This window comes from Myotis nattereri (assembly GCF_964212035.1).
Source record: "Myotis nattereri genome assembly, chromosome: 1".
Taxonomy (NCBI): Eukaryota; Metazoa; Chordata; class Mammalia; order Chiroptera; family Vespertilionidae; genus Myotis; species Myotis nattereri.
This window is the reverse complement of record NC_138075.1, coordinates 28,985,929-28,994,682: the sequence shown is the minus strand read 5'-3', so window position 1 is coordinate 28,994,682 and position 8,754 is coordinate 28,985,929.

The following is an 8,754-nucleotide window of genomic DNA, read 5'->3' as shown; positions in this document are numbered from 1 at the left end:
TGGTCACCCGGTCATCCATTCAATCAATCAAAGCGTAATATGCTAATGATATGCTAAGGTCGCTCAACTGCTCACTATGACGTGCACTGACCACCAGGGGGCAGATGCTCCCACCAGTAGGTTAGCTTGCTGCTGGGGTGCCAGAAGCTAATTCCAGTTTATCATAAATGTAAGAAGTTTCATCAAAAGGTTGATGGAACCTTGAGGATTGCCTGCTGGAAATGGCTAAGGGCATTTCCCCACCCCTAAAGATTTGCATAGATGATTGCTTGCTACCGGACACCTGTACAGCTGTAGGCAGTTTCCCCAATCAGACAATGGATTCTGTATACAGTGGGGCCTTGATTTAAGGCTCCTTAAGGAGCTCGTTAACTCAAATTATTCTATCAACTCAATGCAAAAAATCAGCAGAGAGACAGCTGGTACCTCAAAAAACTCGTTAGTGCCGAAACCGGTTTGGCTCAGTGGATAGAGCGTCGGCCTGCGGACTGAGAGGTCCCAGGTTCGATTCCGGTCAAGGGCATGTACCTGGGTTGCTGGCATATCCCCAGTAGGAGATGTGCAGGAGGCAGCTGATCGATGTTTCTCTCTCTCATCGATGTTTCTAACTCTCTATCTCTCTCCCTTCCTCTCTGTAAAAAATCAATAAAATATATTTTTTTAAAAAAAACAACTCGTTAGTAGGGACACTCGTAAGTCAAGGCCCCACTGTACTAAACCTTGCCTTTGATCTGTATATCTACTTTGCCTTAGGACAATTTGTGTTAATAAAAAGCAAGGGGTCCAGAGAGACAAGAGAACTTGGTTCCTTTAGCTAAGTCTTCTCTGGCTCCCCAAAATGCCTTCCAGAATTATGTTTCATCTCTAGACTCTTTAATAATTTACAGCAGCCCCTTCTCCAGATTCCTGAACCCTTCTAGATGCACTGGGGTCAGGCCGATGAGGACTGAGTGAGACAGGCTGGACATGCCCTGGAGCCCTCCCACAGTCCCTCCCCAGCTGGCCAACCTCCTGTGTCCCTCCCCGGCCCCGAGTGCACTAGTGGGGTCCCTTGGCCTGGCCTGTGCCCTCTTGCAATCCAGGACCCCTCAGGGGATATTGGAGAGCCGGTTTTGGCCCGATCCCGCAGGCCAGGCCAAGGGACCCCACCGATGCACGAATTTGTGCACCAGGCATCTAGTTTATAATTCTAGAAAATTCACACTGCAGATTTTAGAATTTGGTGATAAAAAGTACACCACTGGTTTCCCAGGGATTGAAGGAAGTGAAGAGGGATGGGAGGGTTTTACCAAAGGAAATGAAGAAACTTTTGGGGGTGATGGATATGTTCATTGTCTTGACTGTGGTGATAGTTTCAAGACTGTATACAAATTACAAGACCCATCAAATTGTGTACTTTTAACATGTGCACAATATTACGTGTCAGTTATACCTCAATAAAGCTGTTAAAATCAGAGAAGTAGGAACTGATCAAGTACCATACTACTGAGAAGTTAAGAAACATAAGAACTGAAACTTGTCTGCTAGAATTAGCATCATATAAGTTACATGAGTGACACTGTGGAGAACAGCTTCAGATAAATGGTGGGTGGAAGCCTGATTGGAATAGGCTGAGGAGTGAGTAAAAAGGAAGTGTAGCCAACTCTTTCAAGCCGGAAAGAGAGAAATTAGTATCAGGAGGTCTAGGTGGGATGGTAGGAGCATTTTTAAAGAGGAAAACATTTAAGATAAAGGGGAATTAGGAGATAATTAATTGAGTCAAGCCCTGAGAAGAGGATGGGCTAGAGAGAAATTAATCTTAGGAGGAAAGGAAGATACAATGAGCACAAATTCCAAAGACCAAAGACTTACAAACTTGTTACCAGGATAATAAAGAATTGTCATTCTGATGGTGTGTGTGTGTGTGTGTGTGTGCCCACGTGTGCATATGTGCACCAGAAAACTTGCTGAAATTGAGGGGGGTAGGCAAGAAGTTTAAGAAGGGTAGCAAATGTTTGAAATAATTATTGTGGAGATTAAGGAAATAAAAACAGATTGACAGTTTTATTGGAGGCCCTGGGTGATGTTGGTGGCTATGTACAGGGTGGGACAAAAGCAGCTTTACAGTTGTTCATATGGAAAATAATACAGTAATTAATAAATAACAATACAAGAATAAACTCTGTGTTTCACATACTAACAGCTGTAAACCTACTTTTGCCCCACCCTGTGTTTAAAATGGCATCAACATGCAAGGGATGTAATTTTTCTTTAGCAGTTCTCTTCAGCCAGCTGCACAGAAAAGACAGGCAGGGTTTATCAGCCTCTGGGGCGGAAAGGCAAAAGGGCCAGGAGGCTGAGGACATTGGTAAGAGAATGACTGAAATGATGAAATCTCAGTTGGATAAATCAAGTAATTGATGACAGTAGGGACTTATAGTTGTCCGTAGGTCCTCCTGGGGTTAAAGAACTGCTATGCTGGGATTCATGCCACACGAGAGCTAGGTGAGGAGGGCAGTAGCAGGTCTGAATGTAGGACTTCAGAGGTGGATGGTTCCAGGTACTGTCAGACTGAGGGGCAGGGATGAGGTAGAGGAGAAAGCTCCTGGAGTTGAGGAGGCCAAGGGCCTGAGGGTCTAGGGATTTGCTGGCACATCTGTAAAGGTAACGACGCCACTATAAGCATGCGTGTACAAGTCTCTGTGTAGACCTAGGTTTTCAGTTATTTTGAAGCTATATCTAGGAATGGAATTGTTAGGTCTTATGTTAACACTGTGTTTAATTGTTTGAGGACCTATCAGACTGTTTTCCAAAGATGCTATACTCTTTTACATTCCTACCAGCACTGTATAGGGTTTCAATTTCTCCACCTCCTAGTCAACACTTGTTTCTGTCTGCTTATTGATTTTAGTCATCCTGGTGGGTGTGATTTACATTTCCTTGATGACTAATGATGCTTGAGAGTCTTTTTTTGTGTATTTATAAGCAAATTTATATTATTGGAAGCATTTCTCTGGATATATGTCTATTCTGATCCTTTGCCCATTTTTAATTGGGTTATTTATAATTTCATTGCTGAGTAAAGTCAAGTCAAGATTTTGAACCCAGGAAGTCTGTCCCCACATCTGTAGGCTTAAATCTCATGCTCTCCTGCTTCTTGCTATGCATCGTGGTTGCAAAGTGGTACAAATTTTGTTACTATTTATGCTACGTAAGAAGTTGAGTGAAAAGCCATTTAAAAGCTGGAAAACAGTTCCTTTTTGAGGTGAAAACATCTTGGTTTGGGAAAATATGCTTATAGCACCTTCAGGAAGGAAGGGTAAGGGGAGACAGTTGAATAATTAGACATAGCTACATTTAGACATAGTTAAATTGCCTCATATGAGAAAATAAAGGAATTTGGCAGGGCGGGGGTGGTGGTGGTTAGGTGAACAATCAAAAAGGATAGAAGACTTAAGAAAAGAGTTAACATGGAACAGACTGTTGAATCTCAGAGGGAAGGTGGGGATGGGTGCGTGGATGGGAAGAGATCAACCAAAGAACTTGTGCTCATATATGCATAACCCTTGGACACAGACAATGGTTTGAATGCTGGGGTGGGGGTGAGGTGGGGGGGTGCTAAAAGGGATCAATGTGGGGGGGAAAGGGGACATATGTCATACTTTCAACAATAAAGATTTTTTAAAAAAGAGTTAATAAATCATCATGTTGTAAGCTTTAAATATCTTACAATTTTATTTGTTAATTAGACCTCATCAAAGCTAAAACGAGAGAGGGGGGAGGGAGGGAGAGAGAGAGGGAGAGGGAGAGAGAGAGAGAGAGAGAGAGAGAGAGAGAGAGAGAGAGAGAGAGAAGAAAAATGTCAGGAACTAGAGCTCATAGATAAAAGTGACTGGTGAAAAATGTTCAGTGGCTAGGTCACTAAAGGACTTTAACATGTTTAAAGTTTAGTATTGTTATTTATGTTGCTAAACTCTTCACATTCCAAACCTTTTTGGAAAGTCTACTATACATACAATGCAAGCCCCAGGGATTCACAGAAATCTGCTGTTTTAAAACGAGGGAAGGGGAGGGAGAAAAGGAGAGGCTTACAGCTCTTCCTCCTGCTCTAATTTGTAAGAGGTTACTTTCGAGAGTAAGGAGGACAGGGATGACCAGGCGGCCAGTGCATTGGGACCCCATTTGAATTCAAACCAAAGGTCAAGTCATGGGGCAGCTTTCCAGCTTCACAACATGCCCTCCCCTCCGAGGATGGCGGTACCTCCTGACCTGTGATTCATGTAGCAGGGAGAGTGCTTCTCAATTCTTTGCAAGCCCTAAGTGAGTTCTTCATCGGTGAATTTCAGGTCCATTCCTGCACTGGTTCCTCTGGTGTTTTCATCGTCCTCTCTACTGAACCCCCAGGTCCAGCACAGCCAGGGTGAACCTGCGGAGGAGTGGTGAAGGATTAAAGAAGACAGAGAAGAGAATACAGTTGGGGTTAGGTAGGATCACTGTGTCTGGATGAGTGATACAGCCTGTAAGCCGAAGCTTTATCTTATAGTCAGATCACGAAAAGCAAAATAAGGGGAGTGGTCGTTACTCAAGCTTTGTTTTGGCAGCACTTGCTGTACTTCCCCCAGCCCATTAGCTACCTAGGAACAAGGGAGCACTATAAGGTCAAGCTTAATTGTGCTAGGAGGGCTCTGCCCTCCCAGCGGGGATTTGTATGTGGCTCTGCCACAGATCTTTCCAAGGCTTGACCCTATAGCCGCTCCCGACACTCTACTACATATTTCTATTCTATCTTGGATTGAATGTCCCTAAAAAAGCAGGTATTGGGTTGGCCCGTGATCCTTTTGGTGTCAATTACAGTGATAAAGTAGGTCATGATGATGGCTTTGCTTATGTCTCAACACCAGTTTGAGAAATAGCTTTGTTTTGTGATTAATTAATCACCATGATTAATTTACCAAAATGAACAGGTTGTTTCAGAGTTACCTGGTTTTTGTTATAAATTTTAATATTTAATAAGCCATAGGTTAGGAGTTCACAAGGTGCGAAAGGGTACTTTCAGTGAAAAGCCATCTAACCCTGTTCCCCTGTTCTCCTAGAGACAGCCATTGTTATTCCTTTCTTTTATCTTGTTTCTTGTCATCTTGTTATACAAATACTAGAGGCCCCGTGCACAAAAATTTGTGTACTGGCAGGGGGTGGGGGGGTGGTCCCTCAGCCCCACTTGTGCCCTCTCACAGTCTGGGACCCCTCGGGAGATAATGACCTGCTGGCTTAGGCCCGCTCCCGGGTGGCAGAAGGCAGGCCCAATTCCTAGGTGCCTGCCCCGCAGCTCCTGGTTGGGCTCAGAGCAGGGCCGATTGGAGAGTTGGGGCGCCTTCCCCCTGTCATACACAGAGCAGGGTGGATCAGGAGGTTGCGATGCCACCCTCAGTCACGCTCAGGGTAGGGTCGATTGGGGGGTTGGGGCGCTGCCCCCTGTCACACTGAAGGCAGGATCGATGGGGAGGTTACGGCGCCACCCCCTGTCACGCACAGAGCAGGGCCAATCAGGGGGTTGTGGTGCCACCCCTGTCACATACAGAGCCGGCCGATCAGGGGGTTGGGGCACTGCCCCCTGTCACACATAGAGCAGGGCTGATCAGGGGATTTGGGCGCTGCCCCCTGTCACGCTGCTCCAGGGGCCAGGAGGCCTCGCTGCTCCGCTGATCCCGGTGCTGGGAGGCATATTACCCTTTTACTATATAGGATAGAGGCCTGGTGCACGGGTGGGGGCCGGCTGGTTTGCCCTGAAGGGTGTCTTGGATCAGGGTGGGGGGTCCCGCTTGGATGCCTGGCCAGCCTGGGTGAGGGGCTGAGGGCTGTTTTCAGGCTGGTGGGTGACTGAAGCTCCCAGCCTCTCCTTTTTTCCTTTTTTTTTTTATTCTTGGATTTATTTACCTTCTATGGCTGTCACTGGAGCTGAGAGCCGGCTTTAGCTGTGAGACCTCAGCTGCTGAAAGCAGGTTTCTGGCTTTGTTTACCTTCTGTATTTGAAACTTTGTTGCGACTACAGCTCTGAGATCCCAGCTGACTGAAAGCAGGTTTCTGGTGTTTTGTTTAGCTTCTATATTTGTAACAATGTTTCTTAGAGAGCAGCTCAGAGCCCAGCAGTGGCAGGTGGGGAACCTTGGCTTCCCCGTCACTGGAGCAAGCAAGCCTCCTGTTCGCGTCAGTTCCCTGGCTGCCGGCCGCCATCTTGGTTGGCAGTTAATTTGCACATTGCCCTGATTAGCCAATGGGAAGGGTAGCGAAGTTATGGCTAATTACCATGTTTCTCTTTTATTAGCTAGGATGTCCATCTATCCCCTCCATTTTTTTATCCTAACCCAAGGATATGTTTAGTGATGAGAGAGAGAGAAAGAGGTAAGAGAGGAACAGTAATTGGTTGCCTCCCGTACGCACCCCAACCGGGACCAAACTCACAACCTACGTATGTGCCCTGACCAGGAATTGAACCCAAGACCTTTCGGTGTATGGGATGATGATCCAACCAACTGAGCCACATTGGCCAGAGCTATTCCCTCCATTTTTAAACTAATGGTTTAAAGCATGTTATAAACCCTGTTCTGCTCCTTGTTTTTTCACCAAATATGTATCAAAGATTCTTCCATATCAATATGTTAAAAATAGTATTTCATAACTATATAGTAGTCATTGTGTGGCTGTACTATTGACAGGCATTTAGAAGGTTTCCAAACTTTTGTTATTACACACAATGGTGCAATGACATACGTGGAAGTGGAAAGTTCAGGTCAATGAGTACGTGCATAGCCTTATTAGATGTTACCATACTTCTCTCTGGAGGCTGTAACAATCAACTCTCATACTAGCAGTGCATCATTATTTCTTCACACTCTTGTGAATGGACTGTGTGAAAGTCTTTTTTTTAATCCTCATCGAGGGCATGCTTAGAGAGAGGAAAGGGAGAGAGACAGAGGAGAGAGAAACATCTATATGCTGCTCTCCCCACATGTCCTGACTGGGAATCGAATCAGGAACCTTTTGGTGCACAGCATGATGCTCAACCAAATGAGCCACTCCAGCAGGGCTATGTGATGGACTTTTTGACCTTTGTCAATCTGATAAGTGACTCCCAGTATAATTTTAATTTGCATCTCTTTTAATCTGAGTTAGGTTGAAGAGCCACTTATATTTCCTTTTCTGTAAACTGTTATTTCCATTGGGCTGCTTATTCTTTTCCTTAGTGGTTTGTAAGAGTTCTTTATATACTAAATAAATTAAACTCTTGTCAACAATCTATGTTGTGAATATTCCCCACCCATTTCCCCAGTTTCTCTTTTGTTCTGCCTTGTGTATGGTGGTTTTTGTCATGCAATTTTTATTTCCTTCTTTCATTTTCTGGGTTTCCTATCTTATTAGAAAGATCTTACTACTCAAAAATTATTTAAAAGTTGGCCCAGCTGGCATGGCTCAGTGGTTGAGCATCGACCTTTGAATCTGGAGGTCACTGTTTGATTCCCAGTCAGGGCACATGCCCGGGTTGTGGGCTCGACCCCCAGTTGAGCCCATAGTGTGGGGCATGCAGGAGGCAGCCAAACAATGACTCTCCCTTGTCATTGATGTTTCTATCTCTTTCTCCCTCTCCCTTCCTCTCTGAAATCAATAAAAATATTTTTAAAAATTATTTAAAAATTTACCCCATGGGTCTTCTTAATATTTAAATGGTTTCATTTTCCATGTTTATATTGCTGATATATTTAAAATTTTTGTGTAAATAGTAAGGTAAGGATCAAGTTCATCTTTTCCTAAATGGATAGCAAGGTATTATAATACTTGATTAAATAATTCATGTTTTTAAAATTATATCTAAATTTCCATATCTATTTGGGTCTATTTCTTGGTTTTACCTTCTGTTCTAGTGATTTGTCTGACTATTCACCTGCATGTACCACATAAATTATTATAGCTTTGTAATATAGTTTAACATTTGGTAAAACTAATCAATCACCTAATGGTAATCTTTGGGTAATAATATTTAACATGTTTTTAATAAAACTATTTGTATATGTCCATAATTCTAGATGTCTCATATGCCTTCTATATCTTCTCTATGTTGCTCTAGAGCACTCCATGCTGTCTTTTAGGGTTCTTTGCTTTGCAAACAAACTCAAGATAAATTGAGCATCATCTCTACAAATTCTGGGGATCTTGGATTTGATTCAGAAGAAATTCAGAGCCCAGAAGACATTTTTACAAAGGTACCCTTACTTGAGCTATTAGATGTATGTCCCTTGCATTGTGTCTGTCCCATTGGTTGACTATAGCCTTGATTACATGGGAAAGGGAGAACTCTAAGCAGAAAGCACCAACAGATCTTGTTTTTACCTATAATCTACAAGGTGTGGCAGACCCAATGTGTTGGGAGAAAAGGACTCTGTCCAATCAGCAGGGCCATGTTGGCCCAGTGGACATCGACTTCTAGGAGGCTCCAGCAACACAATCACGGGAGCTCCTGGAATGTTGAGGTCTCTGGAGTTGACACTAGATTTCTGCAGGGAGCTGGAGCCAGAGTGAGAGAAGTGGGAAGAGATGGGAGAGGCCCCTGGGAATCAAGAGAGTTTCCACCTGTAGATGATCTGATTACTCCTTGTTCTATTTATCAGGTCCTTGGGATTCCCAAGAGGCAGGAGTACTTGGAGTACTTGGCACGATGCCTGGCACCAAGAAATATGCAGTAAGTATATTTTAAATGGATGGATGAATTGATGAGTGAGGGAG